This window comes from Falco cherrug, chromosome 17 (assembly GCF_023634085.1).
Source record: "Falco cherrug isolate bFalChe1 chromosome 17, bFalChe1.pri, whole genome shotgun sequence".
Taxonomy (NCBI): domain Eukaryota; kingdom Metazoa; phylum Chordata; class Aves; order Falconiformes; family Falconidae; genus Falco; species Falco cherrug.
This window is the reverse complement of record NC_073713.1, coordinates 6,281,218-6,308,753: the sequence shown is the minus strand read 5'-3', so window position 1 is coordinate 6,308,753 and position 27,536 is coordinate 6,281,218. Positions and strand designations below refer to the sequence as shown.

Below are 27,536 nucleotides of genomic sequence, written 5' to 3'. Positions count from 1 at the left end.
CGCTGCCGGGCTGGTGGTGCTGGGCTCGCCGCACCCCAGGCTGCGGTTTGTGCTCCCGGCTGCCAGGGCTCACTGCTGGCTGCTGCTGAGCTGCTGCCAGCCAGCACCCCCAGAGCCCTTCCCACAGGGCTGCTGGCCAGCCGACCCTCTCCCAGTTTATACTGGTGCCTGGCATTACAGCTCTGCCTCCCCATCCCTCCTGGACAGCCTGGAGCCCTCCATCCCACCACTCCAGTTGTGGGACTCCTTCCAGCAATACCACTAATACCAACAACACCCTAAGCTCTGGGAGCTGACCAGTGCTTCCAGTTCATCCTGTTTTTCTCTCATACTGCATGCGCTGGCATACAAGCATTTCAGAGACACCCCTGAGCCCCCCATGCTCCCAGGAGCAGCATACACATCCCCACTACCACCACCAGCCTCGGGCAACGCCACACCAACCCCTGGCTTACCTACTGCAGTCCTGCTGGCGTCCCCTTCCCACACTGATTAGTAATTAAAGCTTTCTCAATCAGTCCCGCCAGCTTACACCCAAAGACATGCTCTCCCCATCCCACCAGGCCCCGGCATACCTTGTGCCTCTAAGGCTCTTCCATGCTTTAAAGCCCCAAAGTTCTGGTGCAGGCACCAGTCCTGGAGCCAGATATCAATATCCCTCCGCGCATCCCGCAGCCGGAATCCTGGGCGGCCACACGCTCGAGCAGGAGCTCTGCCTGGAGCTGCGCCGGCCGTACCGGGTGCGAGGAGCTCAGGAGCAGCAGAGGACACTGCTTTTGGAAGGGTGGTACCATGCTGCCTGCTGGGAGGTACAGGGGCTGGTCCATTGCCACCAGCTGGGCTGATGGTTTTCAGCTGCTTAAACCTCCCACGCTGCCATGCAGGCTCTGCCCCTCGCTGCCTCAGCCCATCAGCAGCTCTGGGGTCAGCTGCTCAGGGAACACCCCCTGCCCAGACAAGCCAATGACTTGTCCACGTGTGTCCCTTGCATGTCCCATGCATGTCCCACAGCTGCTGCTCCTCCATGCACCGCTCCGGTATCCGCCACAATCAAAATAAATCAAAGGCAACCTATAAATGATGGTTCAAGTACACAATTTCTTCATAAAAGCTGTTTTTCACGTCAGCTTCATCTCCACGCCACGTAGTTGGATTCGTATCAGTTGGTGGCCTTCTGCTACCCATGTGCTACTCTTCCCAGCTGTGCAGCCAGGCAGTGTTATCCCTCTGCTTGCTTCCCCGCATGGCTTGCTGCAGGGCTGGGGGAACAACAGATGCTCTGGGATGTGTTATTGTGCATAGTCAGTGCTAAAGCTTTAAAGGCCATATATAAAATGCATGTGTCCAAAAAGCCTTTCCAAACAGATGTTTGGAACCGGGCAGCTCTGACGTTGCATGTTTTTTGCCTCCGTAGATGACCGTGGGTGGTCAAGCACTGGAACAGGCTGCCCAGGGTAGCGGAGGAATCACCATCCCTGGAGGTGGGGACTTGGGGACGTGGGTTAGTGGTTGGACCTGATGATCTTAAAGGTCTTTCCAACCTAAATTATTCTATGATGATCCAGGATAATTTTGCTTCTAAGATCTTCTCCCCAGTTCTTTTACAGCTTCGTGAGTCTGAAATAATGCTTTTAAGCTGAAGGGTTTGCTCTGGTGCAGACTTGGGTCCCAGGGAGAATCTAGCTTGCAATTTCCATTTCTTCCACAGACTTCACTTGCAGTTTATCACTTGCATCTGTAGGCTACAAGGCTCGCTGCAGTCCGGACAGATGTTTTAAAAGATGTAAAGGGTATGAGAGGAATAATCCAGCTGTGTCCTGCTGGACTTCGTGTCTCCTCTCTGACATTCCTGTTTCACTCCCTGGGTCCCTCACAGAAACTAATCAAATTCTGTTTGCTTTGACCAGACAAATGTTCCTTCCCCGGTAGTTTGAACTGCACTATTAGGAAGCCTGTTTAGAGCCCTAATTAAGGTTTCTGCCACTTAAATCAAGTCAAACACCATGCAGAGTACTGAGTAATAGGACCCTGTTCTCCACAGCAGCTTTTTTTTTTCCCTACATAAAGGAAAATAAATGGCACCCATGCCTTCTCCAGTCTGTTGTGTGTTTTCCAGCAGTGGTCTCTGATGCAAATTTTCAGGGTTTGAGCTCTTGCCTGGGAGAGGGGAGGGAGCGAGACATATTGCCTCCCCCACGCTGAGATGAGACACTTGAAAGAGGAAGGTCCACGTTTACATGCTAGAAAGGCTGTAGCAAGCATGACCTGGTAAAGTCCTCCTTGCTCCCTAAATCTCCCATTCAACCTGCAAAACTTCACCTTCCATCTGTATTCCAAACCCTCCTTTGGATGCTCCTGCTGCAGGGATGTCCTTGCTTTCTTCTGGCTGACATACAACGTGGTCCTCAAAACATGATCAAGATCACTCTGCTGTAGCCATGATGGAGGTGTATTTTTTAGCTGACTTCTATGTAATTTCGCTTCGTTTTGTGGCCTGGGAGGAATTATCTTCTCTTGGCTTTTATCTTCCTGGAAAGCAGCAGGTGTTTTCACATACTCTAATTCTTCAGGATAAATACATTTGTTGCTTCACCTGTAGCTAGTGCTTAGTAGTACTCCTGTTTGCATTATGGCTGGGATGTGCTGATCTCCATCTGTTTTTATTTCCAGATTTCATTCTACTTCCTTATGTAAAGAAGAGCCAGTAAATCTCATTTCATCAGAGCGTATTCATAATGAATTCACATCCAAGCCTCTTTACAGGCTTTTGGCTTCAGTTATCGTGTTTACACCTCCAAATAAGTAACATTTTTTCCTCTTGCACAAGAATAATGTTCTTTTCAAAGGATGTTAGAGCTCAATAAGATAACTGTAATAGTGCCGGGCAGCCGATTCCCATCTGTAGCCTATCCCTGTGCCTTGCATGTGAAACCACGTGAATCCTTGTGCCTGTATTTCCTTAGTGGCATGGTATTGTAACTGGAATATTGCTTCTTCCCATGCTCTAGTAAGCAGGTCTTTTTTTATGTGAAGCATTTCCCATATCACCAGCTCATGGGCTGCAGCTGGTACCGACTTGTCATTTTTCCTGTGGGTTTCTTTGCAGACCCCAGTATCTCTTTAGGCCTCCTCTGAACAATGTAAGTGGGTCGATGAGAACTAAACTCTCCAAACACTAGTGCCCTAATTAATGTTCAGAATTAAAGTGCTAATTGTGAAATGGCATGTGATTCATCCTTCTCCATTCAAAAGCCCTTTATCCGTGCGCCTGAGACATGGTTTGGCTTTGTTTTGTGGCTGCAGAGGGGGATTGCATCTACCTCATGCAATCCAGAACTTTGTTTTGGGGTACCAGCATGTGCAGACCTTAGTAGGTCCAACACTCCAGTAGTGTTTTAATTAGAAAATTACGCCCGTCCCCGGCTCAGTGGCAGGCTGACCAGCACAGCCTTGGCCCACTGGGGCACAGTGGAACAGCAGCGGCCCGAGGTGCGTTCGGGGGCTGGTTTGTGGAGCCGTGAGTGGCACTGGTCAGCTTTGAAACCCAAATACCAGGCAGGGAAGTACCAGCCGCTCGGTTGCATGACTTGGGCATGGTGGGAGAGCTGCTCTCCTTGCATTCACTGTATGAGAGCAATGCAACTGCTTGGAGACACCGAGGCTAGGGAATTTATGGTCCTTTCTTCTTGCACCAGCTAGGCTTAAAGGCTGTTTTTCCCAATGACTCATCAAGTGCTTTGTACCTTTTAATGCTTTCAGACATAAATAATCCATGACATCATCTAACAAAGGAAGAAACTGTAAATGAAAATCAATTGTGCTTGGCACCTATTGGTAACAGAAAACCTTTGGTGCCGTATATTGAGTTACATTCATTGTGTTAGACCTTTTTTGGCTGATACTTGGTGCCAGAGAATTCCAGAGCATGAAATAATTTCTTCATGTGGTGTGTTAGTCAGGGTTATCAGAGACTCCTGCATCAGCAGGACGATGCACTGTGCTTCCCTGTCAGTCATGGAGCCTATTCCCGGCCTTGTGCTGTGACTTGTGTGACCTTGAGGAAATCGTTCCGCCTTCCTCTGCTCTCCTATCTCTCACGCAGCTATCTGGCCCTTCTGGCTGTTTGTGGCAGGGCCTTTTCTTACCCTTTGCCCATAAATCATCCAGCACCGCAGGACGAACCCTTGCTTGGCTCACCACCTCCTTTATGGGTTTCTAGAGAATACGAACAATAACATCAAGGTACCAAATTACCAGCACAGGACAATAACGGTGAGATCTGCTGGAAATCAGAGATACTTCCACAGCAAAGCCCTGCTCTGTGAGGTGTTAAAATTGCATTAATCCTTGGAGAATAATGAAGGAAATCCAAAGCCCTGTGGGTGCTTTCCAGCACCTTACGCTGCGTTCCCCTTACACTGCTATCTCATGGCAAAGGAACTGAACTCTGGATCACCCTGGTTCAGAATACCCCCTTCCCCTATCGCAATTTCCAGGAACTCAGAGAGAGGCTTCGCTGCTTATAAATCAGAAATATTTGTCAGGAAAGTATGTCCCTAAACGATAAGGACCATAATCCTGGATCTGAAATAACTGAATAGTGCAGTCCCAGGCTCCTGAGAGCCTCTCTGCCCCAGCTCATCACTTATTCCTTTGAACAAAGCAACAGCTGCTTCCTAGGAGTTTTGGCACAAGCTTGCCTTGTCCTGGCACTGTAGGACTTTGCTTACATTCATTAGTGCTGTATTGCATTTGCATAAGCAATGTCTCAACAAGCATGGCCCTTTATCACTGTGATTCATGGAAATGACACAGTGGATGGTTGTGCTAACTTTGCCTTGAGATTAGGATGATTTATTCATTGCGGGGGGTGGGGGGGTGCTATGAAGTCATTGCCATTGCTGTTGTGTCTACATACAATCAGAAACAAGGGTTGTTTAAGTGAGGTACAGAGCAGGATGAAAGGCCTCTGGGGTCCTCCCTTGTCTGTACTCTTCAAAGTGTGCAAGTAGAGGGCAGGAGAAGAGCAAAGCATGGCTCAGGTGCACTGACAAAAGTTTTGGGGCCCAGAGTAGATCATTACGAATTCTTGTGGTAGCCACTCTAATCTCATTAGTTGTGATGGATTCTGATGATGTCCACGTTGTAATTTCCATTGCTGTTCAGCATTAGTCCACTTAGCGTCCACTTTCCGTGGAGTGTTTCCAAGCAATTAGTATTCTCATCTTTTATCCGAGGGGTCATGGGTTACAGTGCATTACTGAGAAGGATAGGCTGGAAGGAGGGGGGGGGGGGGGCAGCATCTCCTCTGCAGAGGAGAAGGATAAAAGACAACTCAGCTTGCTACAGGGAAAGTAACGTGCTGAAGTCCCACCTGCTGAGCTCTACAAGGGTGACCTGTACATTCATACTGTTACCTTTTTCAGATTAAATCCCAGCTCCATTTTCGAGTATCTCTGAAATACCTCAAAGAAATATGGTGCAAGAGGCTTGTTTCCACACCTTTAGCTGAAATTTATTGTGCCTTCTGGAAGAGGGCTTTGAAGATCCAGGCCAGGATAGCAGTGGGATGCGTAACAGAGCCCTAGGTGGTCCCAAAACACACGAAACTGCATTTAATAGAGACACAGCTCATGTAATGCACTCCCTGAGCTACCTGTGCTTTGGGGTCCCTGCCCCCAGAGACCATACTGGACACAGAAATGCCCAGTGACCTCTAGTCCCTCTGCCTCTGAAGCAGGCTTGGGTGAGGTCCTAAAGGCACGACGATGGCAGAAACCGGCAACATTGCCTGGCTCACGGAGAGTATTGGATTGTTGCCACTCACATGCTGAAGCAGCCTGGAGATGCTTCCTACCCACCTGCAAACAGCAGGTATTTCACCCTCTTCGGTGCTGTGGGGTCCTGGCGGTGGTGAAGCAGCGGTGATGTCTGGCTGCATAAGCCTGTCTTGGGCGCCATGTCCAATCTGATCCCTTGACCCCTAGGGAGCCATGGGGTGATGCACACCCTTCTTTTTATAGCCCAGCAACACTAGAAATACATGCCATGGTCTGCACCTAAAAACCTCAGAGGAGGAGGAGAGGGTGAGCAGGCATCCACCTTGCCCTCAGCGCTGCCTGAAGAGGCCAAACTTTTATTTAAGCTCTAAATAATTAGCAAGCCCACGTGTTGCTGGCTTTCAGCTACTTTTGGAGTTTGAACTGGTGCCCTGTTTGCTCGCCAAGCTGTGCAGGGTGGTGGAGGACAGGACAGGTTTCCTGAGGACAGCTTGGGGGTGTTAAAGGGAGGTGATAATAAACAAGGGAAAAGAGAGCAGAAGACTTCTGCACTCTTTCTCCTATCACTCCATTTATTTTCCTTTCAGGCACCAGCTCAACTGAGCAAAGCCAAAGGCGTGGTGGTGCCTGTATCACCTTCGTGGGACACGGTGCGAGTGCTCCCACGCTGAGCAGGGCAGGATGCTGAGCAGGGCTCCCACCAGGCTCCAGCCACCCCTGCATCCATGTAAGGACAAAATCCTCTGTTTTTAGCATGGAAGGTTATCTGAAACACCAGCTATTGCCCCTTGTCCAGGGACCACTTGACCTGATCTTTGCTCTGACCTACTACAGCGAGTAAGTCCTGTAGTATACCACCGAATTCTGACAGTATTTGGCTATCGGAAAGGAACAGCTTGCCAGGAGTATTTTAAAACGTCTGTTGGTGGAGAGGTTAAACCCAAATGTTCTTCACATCCTCGCGTTCAGTAATAAATTGTGTTGCTCTTCCAAATGCTCAGTCTGTTTCAGGGACAAAGTGTGAACAGTGCCACCAAAACGCAGCCTGACCTCTTCGTGTGCCAAAACACATTCATTTCTCTCTCAAGACAGGGTTACAATTTGACAGGAGAAAGCAAAACATTTCTTTTTCTTTCAGAGAAGAGTTCTACAAGATGCTTAACATGTTTTTTAGCTCAGCATGCTAACCAGCAGAGTTTCAGAAGCTGGCCTGAGTCTGGCAGTGCGCAACTCCACGGATGCGGAGCAGTGGGAGCCTTTCCCTGCACTTGCAAAGACACAGATTGAAAATAATTTCCATGCTTTCTCCTCCCTCTTTGGCAAGGCAGTTTGCTTGTTTCTGCCTCACGTGAATCCTTCTGGCACCGATGAGGGAGGCACACTGCCTCCTTAATCTGTGAAGCTTTCTCGCAGAAGGGGCTGGGGAATCGGGCTTGCCAGAAAAACAGCTTTGGGAAATGCCCGCTAATCTCCGCTCCTGCTGTGCCGGGGCAGCGCGAGCAATTGCTGCCCGTGTGTTCCAGGCTTGCAGTGAAGACATCAGACCGCGGATGCCACGTATGTCCCAGCAGATTTGTCACACGGGCACGTGCTGGAGTTTCCTTGGGAACCTGTCTTTCGACCTGGGGAAACCCTCACAGCTTTCCTGGTGTTAATTCCTCTCTCATTCCCAGACAGCTCCGCCTCTGTCTGGCAAAGGACATCCTACGTTCCTGAGCAGCTCCTCAGGGAGCTGATCCCTGTATCTATAACATCAGCCTAATCCTCCAGCAGCCCTCAAGAAAGGCAGCCTGGCCGCATCTCCTGCAAAACCCTGAAAACCTCACTCCAATTCCTTTTTCCTGGTGACCTCTGCTGCTGCTCAATGCCACCATGTGTCCTACCAGAATTAAGCAACGTTTCCAGCCATCTCTCAGGTGATGCTGCCAGCAGGCATTGCAAACATTTTAGATGTAAAGCCACCACACAAGGAACAAGGTTACCTAAAATTGCTATTAAACCATAGGGGAGCAAACACAGCCTTTGAAACGGCATGCAAGCCACAGAGCAGCAAACTACTCAATGTCACTTGAATGTGACTGAGCTGTGTGAATCCCTTTGTCATGTTTGGTTTGTGTACAGGGTGGTAATGGAAATTGATTCAGTTTCTTCTCACAAATCGGCTTTGTTTGTTTCAATAAGATGGATTTTTCTGTAGATCCCGCTCCCAATTTAAAAGATGAAAGTACAGATAGGAAAGACCGACTCTTCCCAAAGCTACTGCCAAACTCCTCCAGTAATCCCATTATTAGGGAAAAACAGGATTTGCAAATGACAGCTCAAGTGTTCTGTCTGACTGCAGGATTCAGGATTTTGGAATGAGTATTTAAAAGTATTTCAGTACCTAAGGATTCAGAGAAGCCTTAGGTGAGTTTTTCACAGGCAGCTCCTGGAACTGGATATCTAACTGTACCTAAACGTGTTTGCAAAACTTGACCCCTCAGACCCAATTAATTTTGATGGAGCTCAGCTCAGTGCAAGATGGAAAGGCTCTGTAAAGGCGCTGGCCTGCACGGGCTGCTGCCGTCCCTGAACTGCCCCTGCGGTTTTGCCAATCCGGTAATCAGGCACCAAGGAAATTATTTTTCTGGCAGGGGATGAGGTAGCAGAAGGCTTAACACTGACACCTTATGATGAAGCCTTCAACAGCTACAAACCGCCTTGTCCACTGTGGCTTCCCGTCCAAAACTTATGGATGGTCTGGATAGAAACATCTGGCTCTGAGCCTGAAAACGTGAGTGAAGTCACCGTGGACCTAGACAGACTGGTTTGCTGGAGTGATGGAGACATGTGGGAAACTGTCCTTTTTTTCTCCTTTCTTCCCTCAGGGCCAGATAAAAAAAATAATAAAAAAACGGAAGAAATGGATTTGTGCCCCCTCGAGCAGTGGATAGCATTCCGTCTGTGAGCCACTGGGATGCTGCCTGGCGATGCGCTCTCTTTTCCATCTTTCCTGAGATGTTCTGTCAAGGCATCCCAGGAGAAATTGCACCTTAAGATGACCACCATGTCCAAATCTTTTCCTGGCCTCTTGATATGGTTCAAATGCAAAAGGAGGCTTAGGAGATCCTCAGGGCCAGGCTAAGCAGAGCGGGTCAGCTCCCTAGTGGGGGGAAATCCCAGGGGGATATTTTACACGGTGCCTCTGGAGGAGCAGGTTGTGGGGTTTTCCCATCTCCTTCCCTTCTGTGCCCTACGTGGACAGCACAGCCTAATCAGCACTTCGAGGCCACGGAAATACTATTGTTGAGGGAAACCCCTGAACTTCTTCCCCCAAACTAGGAAGGCTGCTCACCCAAAGGTGGGAGCAGGTGGGTGACCTGGTTTTTGTGGGTCTGCCAGGGCGGCCTGAGAGCTCCCACCAACAGAGGTTTTTAAATACTCCTCATAATCTGCTCCTTTCCAATAGCCAAATACTATCAAAACTCGGTGGTACATTGCTCTTCCCAGGATCTACTCGCTGTAGTAGGTCAGAGCAAAAATCAGTTGGTTTTTTTTTATTGACAGAGGCAATAGTTGGTGTTTCAGACAACCCTCCATGCTCTCCACGTTACTGAAAACAGAGTTTTGTCCCATGTGCTCTGTTCATTGCTACTGAGCCAGAAATCCGGGTGTATTAACCCAGGTCTGACACATGGTAAAGGTTCAGCGTTTCTCCTCCGTCAGTGAGGATGCGACCACTGGGACAGGGACCAGCAGCAGCTTCTCAGTGTGTGCTCATCTCCTCAGCGACTCCTGATGAGTTCAGAAAGTAACTCCTGGTGAAGCACCTTATTGTATCTTCTTGGCAGCTGCCTAATCTATAGATGTCAGGAGAGATGAAATAAACTTGCTTACTACAGATTGGCCTGTCTCCCTTTACTGTGTCTCCAGGTGATGGATGAGCGCTACCTGTGATCTTTGAGTAGCAGCTGTATCTTTCAGAGGTCTAACTACAGCCAGGAACTATAAATGCTGCATTGCTTCACTGACAGAGCAACCTAGAAGCAATAATCTTTGCCTCCTGCAAAGGTTAACTCCTTTGTATCTTCACAGGACAAAAGAGAGTCAGGAACACGGCAGTTCCCAGGTCCATCAGCTGGTTTGTGTTGTGCAGGGATAAGCCCAGTAGCCAAGGAGGATGAGGACGCCTTCAGGGCTGGAAAGGGCAGGTCGATGCCCTGTCCCACAACTGGGTGCCTGATCTCTCTAACTAAGGTAGCAGAACCTGCAGCTGTCCTGCCAGCTGGCTTCCCGGGAGATCTCACTGGCTTGTGCTGACGGGCCACTGAGTAGAGGGAAGAACGCATTTGTTTTCATTATTACTGTTGATAGAGCTGCTGCAAAGCAGGAAGAGTTGGACCGTGGAAGCAGCAGAGCTTGCGAGGCATGCCTGGAGGATTAGCAGAAGGCTCTGGGGAGTGAAAAAATGAAGAGGTAACAGTTGGAGAAGAAAGAAAAACAGCAATCAGTGTAGACTGGTCTCTATCCTTCCCTTCGCTGATCACAGCTAGAGACCACCGATGCTCGCAGTAGAGCAGAAGTGATGCAGAGCTCAAGCCTGGCTGCCGAGCCAGGATGGGGAGCAGAGAGATTTCGGTACGCAGGTGCTGCTGCTGAGCTTTCCCAGTCCTCACTTGGTGCCTTAAAAGATGCCACTCTCTCCTTTGCATTTCATTCTGTGCAAAATGCCACTGTTCTGGTTCCATCACATGTCACATTGACTCGGTGCTAGCAGAAATTTTGTTTTTAAAAAAATAATCCTTTGGATCAGGTAACCAAATGGTTGTATGCTGCTGATTTCCATAGCCACAGGTAGCAAAACAGAGAGTAAATCAAAGCAAAGCAAAAGTAATTGAAATTCTGACTTTGGCATCAAAGAAGATTTCAAGATAAAAGCTATACCAAAAAATGGGGAGAAAGGCAGAGAAAATGGGGCAGAAAAACTGCAAGAATAAGAAAACACCGGCCTTTTCTTTTTCTCTGTTGAACTTATGGTCTTTTGATTGGGAAAAGCACCAGTACTAGGTGGGAACATATTTTTCATATTTCCTAGTGCTACAAAGAGAAATGTAGCTCTTTCCTACTGCGAGCTGCGTGTATGCGTGAAGCTAGACAGCTCCTGCCCCCTCACCACTTAGGACAGCCAAAGGAAAGAGCACGATCCTCACTTTACAGATGGAAAGACAGAGGCACAGAGATTCTGAATAGGTCTTAAAAAGAGTCTGCAGCAGATGTATGGATCAAACCACAGCTTCCTCAGCGATAGCTCAGTGCTCTCCCAGCTGTTCTCTTCCTCTGTGCTCAAGGGTGTACCTGAGACCCCTTGCAAAGTGTCAAGGCTTGTGTTGAGGGGAAGGGGGTTGCCCAGCAGCCGCAGCCCCTCCCTGGATGCCGTCAGAAAAGACCTGAAGGGGACAGGGCTACTTGCTAGATTTCAGCTTTGCCTTGCAGTGCCTGAACACCACAGCTGCTGCTTCCAAGTTACCTGATGTATCTTGGAGCCCATCCTGAAGCCCAGGGATACAGAAAATTTGTGTTCACACCTGGGTGAACGCACAAGGGGCAGAAGCCAGCTAGCTCCAAGGAGCCTGTCTTGCCTATGCTCTGCATCTCACGCCATCATTTACTGCAGTGTACAGCACTGCTTGTGACATTGACACCTTTGCCATTTCTCCATTGATATTCTTAATGACTTATAGTACGTCGGTTGGTCCTGACCGATTTAAGAGAATATGGTTAGTCTGAGCTCTAGGCTGATCTCATAATTTGACAGCCATACAAACCTGTGACTGATCTGGATCGAGGCATGTACAGATGCCAGCCCTTCCTTAGGAAGGTGGTTAGCTGAATTTCCCCTCTCTTGTTGGTGAAGGCAAAAGACACAACCAGAGAAAATCCCTTTCTTGTGAATCTAGAGCAAACTGGGCTCAATGCCTAAGTGAAGAAGAAAAAACTCCTCTAACACAGGAATGCAAGAACTACCGTAGGCAGAGTCACTGGAACTTCTGAAATAACGTAGTTCTTGGCTCTGGTGCGTGAAGCAAAGCCTTGTTGCTTTCTATTCAGAGCACACATGTTCATTTGCTACAATTCCCTTTTGCTGTGATTTAATTGCTTGTTTCTTTTCAAAATTCAACAAAGCATTTGGCAAAACAGAATTTCCACACCTAATCCTCAAACAAACAAGCGGCTACTTGCTTCTGCTGCATAGAAGGAATTAATGCATTCAGTGTGGCTAAAACCCAACAAAAACACGTATAAAATATATGAGCTGCTATTTAATTTTGGTTGCACCACGTTGAAGACTTCTGCACAATGAATCACAGAGCAATCTTGTTGCCGGGGCTATAGCAGAATTGAACATCAGCCCTAATTCTGCCTTGTTGTAATGTCTGGTGGTCCTGGGGTGTCACCCCCATGGAAATCCAAATGCACCATTGCAGGCTGCACTGTTCTGGCTGCATCAGTTTTAGACTAACTCCAGCCTGTTGGTGCTCAAGAACGGAACCAGGGGTCATTCCCTTCTCTCCGGGTTCCCTGCAGGAGCCTCTGCCTCTCTATAGATGCTCGCGGCCCTCCATGCCTGAACATCACCAAACCAAAAGTAGAAAGTGGGAGCAAGACCCTGTTTGACTCTAGGACGGTCTCCACTGGGGCACGGAGCGTGATAACGGGGTGAGTGACGGGGCCAGAGTGGCTGGAATTGAATTTCTGTGCCGTCTTTCGGCTCTGCTCACAGCAGCTTGGTTTCCCTGAGGATTGCTCAGCTGGCTCTGGGCACCAGAGCACTGATCCTGTATTTCTTCTCTATATTAAAGGAAGGGACCATTAACCTCTCTGCCTTAAAATTCCCGATCCAGACCCTCACCAGCATAGATCAGTGTAACTATCGATTTCTAACTACACAGTGCTGATTTACACCCTTGAGTCGCGGTCCTGGTTTGTATGACCAGAAGCTGTTTCAATGGTTCTGTTTTCCTGCAGGCAACTGGTCAGATCCAAGTGATCCCAAAGCAACTGGTGAGACAACGGCCGGCTCTACTAACTGCTGCTCCACCACCCACCTCTTCCATCCCAACCCTCCAGGGAAGCTTGCATTGGTAGGAGCACTACACAGGCTATAATTTAAAATCTATTAACTCGGAACATCAGTACAGCACATAAACTTAACTGGCCCTTGCAATACTGCAGCAAGTTCCTGTTCCTAGTTATTCCTATAAATCATCCCGGATCGGCTAGGACCCAATCGATGGGAAGAAATTATACCACAACATTAGATTTCATCATACATGACTTGAACAATTACTTTTCTGTCTTGTGGTATGAAGAATCGTGAAAATGAATAGTCTCTCTGTGCCCAAATGAAGTGTTTATGGGGCAGCATTATCTATCCTGTATTTCTTACTTAAAACCATACGTTAATATCTTTGGATTTACAACCGGTCAATTGTTTTTTGAACTTGCTGTTGTATCAAAAACAGGGAAACTTTATGGGATTTTTTAAAATTGTTTTACAGTCTCCTTCTCCAGAAACCTTTTAATGCCCCTTCCATAGAGGTGTCACATCCCACTAGACTTTGCCTTGTGCATCTGCACCCAGGTGGTCAGGGCTTAGCTCTGGCCAGCAACTCTCACTCAACACATAGTTGGCCTCGTGCAAACGGGTTGATGCTCAGAGGCAGGGGCAGGATGGACACAGCTTGTCCCAATGTGTCTGTTCTTGCAACAAATTCATATCTCCATGCTTCAGAGCTGTCAGTTTAGCATGACCTGACGTGGACCATCCAGACAATCCAGGGTGCTAACCTCAAAAAGGTGGCTGGACTTGAGTAGATTTTACTAAACATTGAATTGTTTCAGCTTTGGTGACAAAGCAAGTTAAGGATTCCAGCTGTGATTTTATATTGCAAATATTTATCTGTGTCATAAAATGCCTTTGACAATTTGTGCCAAGTAACTGGGTATCTGAAGACCTGTGAAAACTAAACCAGATGTCCTGTGTTTTGTTCTTTGGTCTCCTTCTTCAGTTGGTGGCTGGCATGCTCAAAATTAACTCACCTGTGCAATTGTAGGGGTGAAATATTTTATGCAGCTGCAATGAGCAGACACTATTTCACCTCTGGGGATTGTTTTTAGTACCTTGTTTTGAAGGCAAACCAGTATGTATGTGGTTAGGTTGTGGGGAGGGGATGCAGAGCTGTGCTTAGAGAAGTGCAAGACGCGTGGATGCGGAGCAGCAGCCCTGTGCCTGCCCTGCAAGGAGCACGCTCCCTGCGTGTGCAGAGCTCCCACCTCTCCCTGAATATCAATTATAACGAGAGGTGAACACGGGCCCTTGATCCTCACCATAAGCTTCACAGCCGCCCCCTTCTAGGGATGAAAGGGACCTCTCAACCCGCCTGCTGCTGTTGTAAGAGCGAACCAGGGAAGCCGGTGGCTGTGGCATTTCTGTTCCCCATCACACTGGTGTGATTTCTCTTAGTGCCTCTGATTAGACAGAAGCATCTTCTTATTTTTATCTGTAGCCTGGAGGTTATTGATGCATATAAACAAAGGGAGATTAATGTTTGGCTGGTTAAAACTGTGCACTTAGAAAGATCTGGTTCCAGCTTTTAGCCGTGCTATAGATTTTTGTGCAAGTCACAGGTAGATTTCAGAGGTATTTTGATCCCTGAAGATGCAATCCTTTTGACCTTGGCATTCTTATAAACAACATCATACACTTACCTAGTTTTAAGAAGAAAAATCTCTTCCTTAATCTCTTTGGTTCCCAGCTGTCAAATATTTCTTTGCATCTTGGAAGCTCCAGAGATTAATTTGTTCACATAGATGGTAGAGTCTGTGGTGTGAGACATGAGGAAGAAAACATCTTTAGTAGTAGAGGATAGCTAACAAGTTTTAAACAAGAAATGGTTTTTTATGTGGTTACCTCCAGATCAGGAGGAAGGGGGTGGGGGCAGCTGATTTTCCATTTCCTAGGAAATAGCAGAAATTAAAACTTCCATATATTTATGCATTCCATAAAAGAAATGGAAGAGTTTTCAAAAAACCTATGGTAACAGAGTTCAGACTGTCAAATATCTCAAATTATTTTGATGTTGAAAACATGAGTTTCATTTTGAAACAACCTTCTGAAATGAACTCCCAGAACTACTCTGAAAACGTTGCAACAGGATATTTTGACACGGAGACATTTTGCCTCTGTTGTGGGTATGTGAAGTGTCAGAATTAACATGTATTTCTAAAACATGTCCATTTCAAAGACAGAAGCTTTTGTTAGAGTATACAGTAAAATGGAAAAAAATAAAAACGTAAATAAGTCTCAGCCTTTTCACTCAGCCCATGTCAGAACAAGGACCATCTGAGGACGCAGCAGCAGGTCCTATGATCCCTGTTGCACCACCCAGACTAGAGCAGAAGCGAGCCCCCCATCACCTGCCAGCACTAACTACACATCAGCCCTTCCCAAAACACTTTATCAGTTCTCTTCAGTAACAAGCCTCTGTCAGAGAGCTGAGACCATGGGGACAGTCACCCTTGCCAGGGAGGTGATGGTAACCAGCCCAAGACAGGCTAAAGCAGGCAGATCACAAAGGGCACGTGTGACCGCGAGCGAGTCAGAGCGGTCCCGCACCATCTACCCAGCCTCCCTGCTGGTTTTCAAACCCAATCCATTTGCAGCGAACGACAAATCCAAAGCAGAACATTTGTGGCAGCGAAAAAAAAAAAAAAATCAATTGAGGGACCTGTGATAGAATGGAAAATACTGTAGTGCATGCAGCGTGTTGCCCTTAGGTAGAGGCTGCCCCAGCTGCCAGGCGCTGCGACGTGAGTCCCGGGGGGCAGAGGGGACCGCTTCCCTGCTCGTGCTTTCATCCCGTGCAGTCTCACCTGGGCTGCTGACTCTTAAACCTACCATGAGAGCGCAGACTTTACTGGGAAAAGCAAAAGGAGCGATGCAGGAGCGCGCTGTGCCCCAGGCAAGGGCTGCTGCAGAAAAGCCATGGGGCAGGCTTATCCCTTTGGAGCTGCTACGGCTTGTGGGTGGCCACTGCGTAAGGCATCGTCCTGCCCTTGTTGTTGGCACGTGCCGTAAGAGGAGCAAATCAGAGTCTGTCCTGTTGCAGCTTTATACGTACTTCCCACTTCTTGTCTCTTCAAGACCTGTCCAGAGCTGCTCAGCGCCTGCACACTGTGCATGTGGGTGGACCGCATGTATGGCTGCACAGGAACCTGTTTCTCATCATGGAAGACTTAATCCTCTCAGCTGCTTGAAAAAAAAAAAAAAAAAATCCATTTTCTTCCATTTGGAAATCAAAAAACTAATGATAATTCTATAAATAGCAGTGGCAGCATTTCCTGAGATGGCTTGCAGAACAAGAAGCGCATCCGAGGAATACTGGTGTGAGCTCAGCACCTCTGAATGTAGCTGCTTAATTTGTGCATTGGGGCAGGCTCGTAATCTGGAACACGAGCAGCATGAGCTCACGTCTGCCTGCTAAACAGCGTGTTGAATGCACGTGGTATATTTAGAAACTCAGAACAGTTTGAGAACTTTGACCTGAAATAGCCCCTTGTCTCAGCCTGTGACACCCAATATTATTTTATCACGGCTTCTCGTTATTCCTTGCTGGGGCCCAGCACATCTGCGCCACACAGAACCAGACCAACAGGCAGCCTATGCCCTGGGAGTCCAGCACAGAGCTCCCCCAGTGTGTTCTGTGGAGCTCAGCACTGTAAATTCTGCGCTGTGAAAGGATAGAGCTGACTTCAGGACTTCGTGCTAAACCCTGATTTGACTTTCTACTTCATCTCCTCGTTTTCCCACCCACTCTTTCCTCCTCCTTATGTCACATTTGTTTTACATTTAGTAGCTACAGAAACTTCAAGTTTTGCAAATGTAATAACAATTTTCCCTCCAGAATATTGAGTTTCCCTTGGCAACTGTCTCAGCTTCTGGATTCAAAAATGTATTTTCTTGACCTCTAAATAGGAAAAAAGAGCAGCTGTAATGCAGATGAAATGTGTCCTACATCATCTGGGATTCTCTTCCTAGTCCTGGAAGCTAGAAACAACTTCCCTTCTGTGTGTCTCTTTTTTTTTTTTTTTTTTTTTTTCCACTTTTTTATGGAGAAGAGTTGAAATGTGGTATAATCACACGAGGAACTCCAGGAACCTGGACTCTAGGCATGGGCCGCTCAAACCTCATACTTAGTCACAAGTCAATGCTCCCTTCAAACTAGCAGCGCTCGCTGTTAGCTCAGCAAAGCAGAAGCCTGAGGTACCTGGAATTTTACCGTTCCTGATGTGTTTTGTCCATACCCTGGTTGCCTCGTGGCTTTGGAGGGAGAATGGCAGCAGCCTTTGCTGCCACCAGGCTCTGGCTGGAAGAAATCCTGCTCCACAGCACGAGGATCTCCTGCCGTTCATGGCACCATCAGTAGCTCTCTGTAGGCTGTCAAAAGTCACCCATGAGCAATTCACTCCAAGGAAAAAAGACGACCCTATGAAGGCAACACTTCAATTGGCATTAGGCTTAAAACCAGAAGTCATATCCTAAACACAGCGGTGTGCTCCATAGTGGAAGCAGCCCACACCCCCTCCATCTGGGTAGTCTCACCTGGGTGATGAGGCTATCAAGGGCTTGGAGGGGAGGAGATGATGGTGTAGTAGTGCCTCATTCATGACACCAACCAACCTATCCCAGCAATAAGGACGTCACCATGATTTCATGCAGGTAAATCATCCTCATCTGACTGTTATTGCAGCTACAGGTCCTTCCAGCCGTGCAGGCGATGCTCTAACCTACGGCCACAGAGCCTCGGTTGCATTCCCAGGAGAGCTCCTCCTCTAACATATCAAACAGGGACTGTGCTCACATCTCCTATTCAAGCCATGCTGCAAACTCACAAGCAAAGTCCCAACAGTCCTGCCTGAGTGGGAAAGACTTTGGGGTTTTGGGGGAGTTTGGTTTTGTTTTGGTTTTTATTTTGTTTGGTTTTGTTTTGTTGGGGGGTTTTTTTTGGGGGGGAGGTATTTTTTTTTCCAGTTGGAGGTTTATTTTTTGTTATATGATTTAAACAGCTAGGCATGACAGATATTAACCGTGTACAACCAGACAGGGTTACCTCCCAAATGATTATAACCTTGCCTAAGACATGAGGATAGAAACCAGTGAACTAAAACACCTCCTTAATTTATGCAAGATCTGTTAGTCTAGACTGCCAGCTACTTTCCAAAATGATGGGCTAGTTTAAAGACACAGCACTTGAATCATGGCTTTTCAGCATTGTTAACCTGTTTCCTTTGTGCCCTTATAAACAAAACAGTTGGAAAAAACCCTCCTGAGAACATTTTCTAGTAGATAGTTGACTCCCAAGGACAGACATGAGCTCTCAGGTCAGAGCAGGAGCGTTATCTCCTTCTTAAATGGAAATTCCAAAGAAATTGTGAGCCCAACAGCAAGGCTGCGATAGTACTAAGCTAACATCACGCAAACGTGATGGTGCTTCAGCAAAGCAAACTCCCTCCTCTTGTCCATAGGCAGCGAGGGTTGGTAGAGCTGGGAAATACATTCATGTATAAACACCCTGCTATGGCTTCATCCTGAACAACCAGCTTCCATGGTGAAGGACCACTACTAAAAGAACATTTGAAGTTGTCAGTTAAAGATTCTAGAGAATTTATTCTTAATAGGAAAACAAACATTTTTCTTGCAGATTAGTTGGCTCTGCAGAGGCTGTCCATGTTTTCCTGAAAGATGAAGGCAGGGTGGGCTTCAAGCATCAGGAGGAACAAGGGGAATAAGTTCCTGCAGCCTGGGCTGGAATCACTAGGAAGCCTCTTGGTGGCTGATATAGCTCAGCCCTTCAGCAGAATTAAAGCAACAGGGGGATGATGATTTCATTCTTTAAAATACCAAACTGTAAATTCACTAAACATCCTGGGGTTAACAGTACTGTCATTCTTTGACAGCCTAACACACAATAAGGATATTATATCCTAGGTCTGCTTCATTATACTGTATAATACAGAGAAGAACAAAAGGATTACAATAGGCAATATAAATATTTTTGATTGCTTTGTAGTATGGTGCAAGTTTTTAGCTTTTTTTCCTGCAATGGAATGGGCTCACATTGCTGCCCCTGTGGCTGTGCTCAGCTTGCCAAGGAGCGAGCAGCACCATCAGTCCCCTGAGGTCAGTGATTTGTGTCTGGCGAGTATCTACCCTCTGCATTCCTTCCCTCTGGAATAGATGGCTTACCTTGGCACAGAATCACAGAATGGGTGAGGCTGGCAGGGGCCTTTGGAGATTATCTAGTCCAAACCCTGCCCAGGCAGGGGCACCTAGAGCAGGTTGCCCAGAGCTGTGTCCAGCCAGGTTTTTAACCCCTCCAGGGATGGAACTCCATGACCTCTGCAGGTCACCAACAACCCTCATTAAAAAAAAAAAAAAAAAAAGTTGTTTTTTACTGCTCAGTCAGAATTTCCTGTGTTTCAATTTTTATCCATTTTCTCTTGTCCCTTCACCAAAAAGAGTCTGGCTTCATCTTCTCTGCACCATCTCGTCAATGCAAAACCTGTTTCCCTCCTAAGCAAACCAACACGCTAGCTATCTGCAGGGGAGATGAAAGTGCTGCCAAGCAACAAGACAAGACGTCCCACTGGGATAAAGATGCTAAAGCTGGTACAGAAGTCTACGGGCTCCGAGAGCTGGATACAACTGAGTTGTACATAGATTATAGTTATTGATTAAGAAAATTAGTGGGCAGTGAAAAGCCATGCTGGTTGTGACCAAGAAACCAGCATGGGAGACTTCCTGGAGGTGTCACCTTGGTTGGGGCGTATCGATGAGCTCAGAGGGATGCCCGTGCTGCAGAGGTGGCCGAAGGCAGCGGGCTGTGCAGAGATGATAAACACCTCACAGCCTGCAGGACCAGCAAGTCTTTCTTTTCTAATCCCTCCTATAGCACAAAAAGAAGGCAAAGCCAAAGGAGATGCATTCCCGTGTCATGGAAGGTGAAGCTCGTCTGAGCAGCCAGTATGGGAGGTGCATTGGAATTGCAAGCCTTTCTGAAGCCAGAAGGGAGCTGGAGCACACACAGCTTGCCATTTTTCCCTTTCTGTGTCACTCCCCTGTACAGTCAGAGCAGTACAGAGACGAGTGAGCTGCCTGCAAGGGAGCCAGCTCTGCAACCACGACCCGTGCCAGCGCCCACCCCAATTCACTCCAGAGAGAAGCAGCACCAGTGCAGCTGCTCTGGGGCCAGCACCTCCACAAGAGGCTGCACTGCTGCGCGGACCTGGCTGCTTGGAAGCATCTCTACAACCCAAGCTGACAGCCCTGGGCAACACTGGACAGTGAGGGAAAATCATCTGGGCAAAGAAAGCGTGGCCAGCAGAGCACGTATTGAAGCCCAGAGTGCCTTAGCTGCTACGCGCGCTCTCGGTAGCGACAGCCCTCCTTGGCAGCAGATTCATCCTGCAGCTGTCGCAGGAATTGCATAAGTTTAAGATGCAGCTGCCACTTCTGTGAGTTCCTTCCCTGCCTCTCCTTCTTTCCCTCTCCCTTGTGACGCAGGTGTCCCCCTTACACCTGACCAGCCCCAGTGCTGGGTCCTCTCTGGTGCTGGGTCCTCTCGGGTGTCGGGTAGCGGAGCAGACGCATCCCTCTGCATCCTCCCTGCAACCGCTGCTGGGGGCTCGAGGCCAGCCAGTCCTGGCATTACTCCGCGGTGGTAGGAACAGCAACAACCGCCCCCCCCAGTGGACCAGAGACCATTTCAAGCTAAGAAATAGCAGATTAAATACACGGGGTGGGGGGTGGAATGGGGGCACTCACAGTTATCCCGCTTGTAAAGGCAGCATGGCTTTGGGAAGTTCTGCTGTTCCAGGGGCCATAAATCAATCATAATTGCTCTGCTTGACTCAGAGTCTTTATAATAGAAATTAAATACATCCAGGAGCTTTGGGTTCAAGTCACCATGGCAACCCCAGCCTAGAATGGCTGCGGATGATCCACCTTAACTTTTCCCTTGATCCTTATCTTTTTGTGAACATGGATTACCTGGTGCTTCCTGACACTTTGAACATACCATACTTTCCCTTTAGGTCTGTACTTAACTCGCCTTGTGGCAGCATAAATATGCACAAGTAGGTGCTGCCTTTGGGGCATTAACCCAGTCAGAGTTTAATTAAGCACTTGATTTGATGTGGCGTTATTCTTCGACATGTGGATTAGAAACGTGCAGTCAGGATTTACACTTTTATAGGGCCTTTAATGCAACAGCCATGAAATTGTTGAGACATATATACGAATACAGGCGGATGGAAGCCAGAATTCCCCTTTTCCCCTTTCCATGGCAGCTCTGAAGTGTTAAAATAATGCTCATTCCATCTGCAAATAAAAACTTACTATTTGGGGAGTTTCCTGATGAACTGGAGCTTTTCACTGGCAGAAGTTAATGGGACATTGCAATGCAGCTTTTGGGGGGGGCAGGGGGAGGTGTTTGAGGGTTTTTTTGTTTTAGTAGAGTACACTGTTGAGGCATAGGTTTAATGACAAAAAAATTCTGGGATACTGAGAAACTGATAGCCCTGACATTGTTATTTTGGCCTTAAATTCTTGGAGTTTCCAAGCTCCTACCTCTGCCTGAGCTGTAGGTTATCCACAGGACACGAGACTAGTTTTCTATCCAACCCTGCTTCATTTCCATCATCGTTAATGAAAATTAACTGCAGCCTTAAAAGAGTTAAAGATGAGAAGTTTCACAAAACAAACATCGGTAAGAAATGTTCTGATGGACTGATTAAACCTCATAACCAAAGTGCTCAGAAGCAGACTGATTAGCCACAGTTTCCACAGAGGTATCCTTGGTCACAGGGAAGTCTCCAGGGACACCCCAAAAAAATGAATTAATAGCTAAGCTGAGGTGACAGTCCTCAATTCCTGCTGACGTCACTAATGAACTTTCTGTATCTCCCTTTTATTTTTTTTTACAAGGGAGTGGCGGGGGGGTGAAGGAGGAAGCATCCTTACTGCTTTCTGCCAGCCACACAATATTTGCCATGGAGACACTTGGAAATCAAAAGGTTGTTAGACTTTTCTCAAAATAGCTTAAAGTAATCATTGCCTTACATATAGCTTTTAATGCTAATGAAAGTTACACACATTTTGTGGTATTCTCCTCTCTTGTGCTTTTTTTTTTTCTTTCCCCATCCACCACTCCTTCATGGTTCCCTTTAACAGCACATTTCCCACCACTAAAAGCTCTGTTTTAAAATAATTTTTTTAATGTTCAGTATAAATGGCTTAAAAATAAAACCCTGCTGTATGTGCATCTCAATCATAATCCCACTCCTTCAGACACTTGAAGGATGCTTTTCCCTCCGCATAGCTGCTGTTGCCAAAAGGTCTGGAAAGCTGTGTTATTTCTACTCTAGCAGTCACTTTACTTGCCATGGAGATTAAAAAAAAAATAATAAACTCCCAAAACATACAAAAATCAACCCTCTGCAAGCCCTCCCCACCTCCAGACCTGAAGAGGGCTGATTGTCTTTCCACTGTTCGAAGAAAGCCTTCTCCTCAGGTGGAACATCATAGAATCATTTAGGTTGGAAGAGACCTTTAAGATGACGAGCCCAACAGTTAACCCAGCGCTGCCAAGCCCACCACTATCCCATGTCCCCAGGTGCCACATCCACAGGTCTTTTAAATCCCCCGAAGGATGGTGACTCAACCACCTCCCTGGGCAGCCTGGTCCAATGCTCGATAACCCTGGCAATGAAGAATTTTTTCCTAATATCCAATCTAAACCTCCCCTGGTGCAGCTTCAGGGGAAAAAAAAAAAACAAAAAAACCCCACCAAACCCACAACCCGAAAAACAAAGACAACCCAGGGAAAACTGGCTGCTGGCACAAAGGGTGTGGTAGAAGCCCCGAGACACAGCCCTGGAGCGAGATCTTTATTATTTTATATTAAAGAGAGACAGAAAGAAAAGGGAAGAACAGAGAAATATCCAGTACACACTGAGAGCGGAGACAATCATGCAGAAGCAGCACAGGGAGATGGAGAAATACAGGGCAAGAAGAGAGAAACTCCAGGGAAGACATGAGCACAGGCCTGGGGTAGTATGGACAATGCAGCTGCAATATCTTGATGTAAATTACATCAGGGACTTCACTGTGCTTTGTACCAGCAGCTCTCCAAAGAGCCACACATTTAGCACTTGCTTTCCCACGGGCATTTGCTGACTTTCCCTTAACTCATTGGACCAATTAAGTTTTATGAAAATATAATTAGCGACAGTTCAGAACAAAAACAGAGGGTGTGACAATAAAGGTGAGGCAGGATCAGTTGAGGCAGATGGACAATCTCTCCTATGGGTTTGCTCCCTGTCAGGGGAAGGGTTAGCTACTGGGGAGCAGACGTAAAAAAAAATATAAATAAGTTACAACCACCAAAAAAATATTACTCGGAGAAACACCAATCAACAAAGAAGCCCTCAAAGAAAAAGGAGGGGAAAAAATTTTTTAAAAAAATTTAAAGTCTGTTCTTGGCATCTTTGTGGCTTATGGCTTGTCTATGCAATGGTTAGGTTGGTCCTCCAGCTTGCAAGGGCAGGCACTGATCTGCTTGCTGGCTGCGGGAAGGAGGAGGGGGCAGGCTGCCTGCAGGTGACCTGCTAACCTCAATTTTAATTAGGCTTGGCAAGACAACAAACAGAGCAGGTTTCCCTTCTGAATGCTGAGCAATCCACAGCAGCAGTGCTGCAGAGTACAGCACAGAGGAACAAACATGGTTCTGCTGAGGAACCTTCAAGCACATCCCTTACAGGAGGCAATATTCCTGGTGTTACCCACTGGAAGAAAATTAGAGCCATCAATAGCCTTCCATGGTGCCACCTGGAAGAGGACAGTGCTGCACCGTGTGTGAGCACCTCCGGCTGAGCAGCCCGCTCGTGCCTCCCCTGCCGCTGCCTTTATCAAATACTCCCAGCACTGACTGTCAGCATTTATGTAACAGTTTATCTTACGCAAATTGAACTGTCGGCTCTCATTTGCGAGTAGTCAATAAAGAATTAAAAAGGATGCTGCAGACATGGTTTGACCATTTTCTTGACATCTGCAGGTGCATCACTAGCAGGTTTTTAGATGCACACTCCAGATGCACAGGCGCACGCTTACCCAGGAGGGCAAGCTTAATGCACATCGAGCAGAATTTTGACGTTCCAGAACATTCTGTTCTCATTGGCACTGATAAGAAGGCATCTCTACATGCTTTGTGCTCTCACCTATAGTGCACCCATCTACTAGGCTTCATGGGGACTGCTAATGGGGATCAGAGAGGTGAACCTTCCTGCTCTCCTGTGGGCACTCAATAGGATCACCCTTGCTTCATGGAACACCAGGTTCCTATCAAAGCACACTCCTTCTATGAGGGGAAAGAAAAAAAAACAACCCCTCAGAGTTTTTCCAATCCATTCTATGATCTGTCAGACTTCCTATTTTAAGACTGTTTAAAAAATGTCCTAATATCTTCCAATCACTTCTATTTCTAGTCCTTTACAAATGATGTTTCAATACAAACTTAATTTAAGTGTATTTAGCCTTGGTTTTCAAAAGGAGTTTCAGAGAAGTAAACACAGAATGTTAATGAAATCCCGGTCTTCCAGACACCTAGGTGTCTTAGAAGCCAATCCTGAGCTGTAAAATCCTCTATAGCTTCTTGCTTTGATATAACTTAATAAAAACAAGACTTGCTTCTCCCATTCAGGTGTGATAGAATTGTATTTGTTTCATCAGAAGGGAGTAAGACAATATTGAGACTAAGTAAAAACACCTGAATCTGATCGTAAATTACCAAGGAATCAATTGGTTTGGTGATAACACGCAGTGGCTCAGAATGAATTTGTGTGAAGTCTGCAGCAAACCCTGGGTACGTGTCTTAGCATTTTCAGCTTTTCCCAATTTCATCTGAGACGGGAAGTAAAAGTCATGGTATAAGCAGAAGGTGGGGAAAAAAAAAACAACCAAACCAGCCTTGCTAGAGAGGCTCATCTAACATGAACTATAAGCTTTGAGAATCCCAGAGCAACGAGAAGGTATTACTGCTCACACGTTATCTGAGACTTGCTACTTAACCTGTGCACGCCTGCCTCCCTGGGAGAGCTCCTCGGGGCAAACCACAGCTGGGTAATTCAACGGCGTGTGTAATGGGACCAGGATGGGGTTTATCCAGAGAATGAGCCCAGCTGTAGGAGCTACAGCAACTTTTAGACATTCTCTGATCTTTAACCGAAGCATCTGGAGTAGATACAGCAAAGCAAAGCATCCACATCGCTGTGAATCTAAGGGCAGGCTGAAGTGGGTTCGGAGCTTTTACTAAAGATGGTCCCATCAGCAGCCTGACGTTCCTCTGGCGAGTGAAAAAAAGGGCACAACAGCTCGGCAGCTCCTGGTCCCAGCTGGAAACGTGCGCCCTGGAAGACCCGTGCTGGCTCAGTTGACCAACTGCCAGTTCCTAGAGAGAATGGAGCACGTCCAGAAACACCCAGGGATTCTGTTTTCCCTCAAAAGGGCAGACAGGAACAGTGAAACGATTCTGCAAGGCTAGCAGGACATCAGACACACACAGTTGCTTTCTTAAAAAAAAAAAAAAAAAAAAGGCAGCAAGAAAGCAGCTGTATAAATCCTGTTGGATCAGCATCTATGTTTTTCCCCCAAGTTGTAGTCAACTGATTTCAGGTGCCATCATCAAACAGGAGAATATTTGGTAATCCACAGACCCACTGCCAGGCTTTGTCTGGTCAAATGCTTTTGAAATTCGTGAAATTGGCTTCTTTCCGTTTCCTCTGTTCTCCTCCCAATTGCTAATGGCAGGAAAACTCCTGCACGCTCCTGCTAGAAGCTGTGTCATCACACACATGTACAAGTACACAAACACTGAGATAAACCCCGTAACACGGTGAGAAGAGCTGGTTTCCTGACACAATCTTACCTTCTTGCTTGTGTATTTCCAAGGACAGTACTCCTCTCAGCCTCAGACTTTTCATTGTTGAAAACCTTAATCCCTAAAATTATAAACCTTGCAGCTTCATTTGCAGAAAATTGATTTCTTTTATCTTCAGCTTTATTGCATGGAAAACTACGAACAAAACCCTCTGAAGCCAGCGGGTGGGGTTTGCAAGCACCTACTGCCTTGCACCGGCGGCAGCTGTGCAATTACAAATGTAGTGGGTCCAAAATACTTGCAAAGAAAGTTTCTAAGTTTCTTCTTGTTTGGCATAAAAATTTGATTTTAAAAAAATTTAAAATATTTTGATCCTTTGGGATTGTTTGTTTTGGTTTTTTTTTGGGGGGGGGTGTTGTTTGGTTTGCTTTTTGGTTTTGGGGGGTTTTTTTGTTTAGTTTTGGGGTTTTTTGGGGGGGAGGCAGGGGTTGTCAGTAGAAATTCCAAATTTTTATCACCTCCCAGCAAAGGTAGATGCACGGCACTGCTGCTGTTCTGAAATGCCTTTGGCTGCTGGTGACAGCGCTGCCTCCGTTTCCCTGGCACAACGAGGCCTCCGTCCCTCAAGCCTCCAGGTACCAGTGCAATAATAAAAACAACTGGAAATGAGTTTGTTGAGCTCATTCCAGAAAATAAGTGTTACCCGGTAACTACAAAGCTATAGAATGCAGTATGTTCTGAAATCAGTTTCCTTGAACCCACACCTAATATTCTCCACAGCCGGTCTTTATTAAACATTGGAAGCTAAACCAAGCCTCCTTTATGCACACAAATGCCAAACCCCAATTTTTAGCTAATTACTGGAGAAATCTTTTTGGCAGCATATGGGGTAACCAGTGGGCTATGCATCTGGTGCCTAGATTATTGGTTTGGTTAGATCAAAGCATGAGTAATTTTTAAATTTCCACATCATCATACAGAGAAAGAGACATATTGAACATTGCGTTTGACAATGCAGGTCCACTCCTGCTACTGACTTTCTGAATTGTAACCCTCTTTGGAGGATTTATGTTTCTATTACCTGCTTTTACTTTTTCATTATCAACTGCTAAGTAACGCAATATTGCAAAATAAATAAATTCAGTTATGACTCCCAATAAAATAAAAATTGTTTATACATCTGAGAAATGCTTTCTGTTCCTACAGCCTCTTACAGCAGATCTCAAAGCACTTCACAAAAAAAAAAAATCAAGATTTGGATTACATGCAAATGTGGTTTAGTTGCCTGGTATCTTTGCTGTCTAGTCAAACTGGAACAACGATGCACAGCTATGAAAATCCTGCAGAGACTTAAACTCATTTAATGTCATTTCAGCTTATTCCTACAAACACAACGTAAATTGCTATCAGACAAACCTTAAAACAACAGCAGATACTGTCAGACAGGTACTCACTCTATAAACCTTGGAGCCAGTTGGAAAAACTTCATTGCTTCTGCATTTTTTTTGGAGGTAGCAGCCTGTTAGTCTGTCGGTGGGGCAGTTTATGTAACTCTGCCTATAGTGCTGCAGGCAGAATCAGCTGGTGTGGCTTAAACTGATTAAATTGATGACCCGAGCTCACACAGCTTTTTTTTGTTGTTGTTGTTGTTGTTGTTTTTTTTTTTTTTTCCTGAAGCAGGTTAAGGAGTGCTGGCACACACCACTTTGCCTGCAGATCTGAAGGATTTCGCCGCTGCCCCCCATGTGGCATTGGGTACCTGCCGTGGTGATGCAGCTGCCGC

The 27,536-nt window shown here is 46.7% G+C and overlaps 1 long non-coding RNA gene across 2 annotated transcripts in view; it reads right to left on the bottom strand.

The window, feature by feature from the left end:
• LOC114015463 (uncharacterized) overlaps positions 1-27,309 on the bottom strand; it is a 52,846-nt gene extending 25,537 nt beyond the window's left edge. The window contains exons 1-3 of one of the 2 annotated variants that reach the window (XR_008729785.1): positions 27,208-27,309; positions 14,529-14,640; positions 617-10,212 (exon numbers count right to left, since the gene is read on the bottom strand). This is a non-coding gene — a long non-coding RNA (uncharacterized LOC114015463). Of the gene's footprint in view, positions 1-616; positions 10,213-14,528; positions 14,641-27,207 lie in introns of those variants that run through there. The other variant, XR_008729784.1, reaches the window with a different exon arrangement.
• Positions 27,310-27,536: the final 227 nt, after the last annotated feature.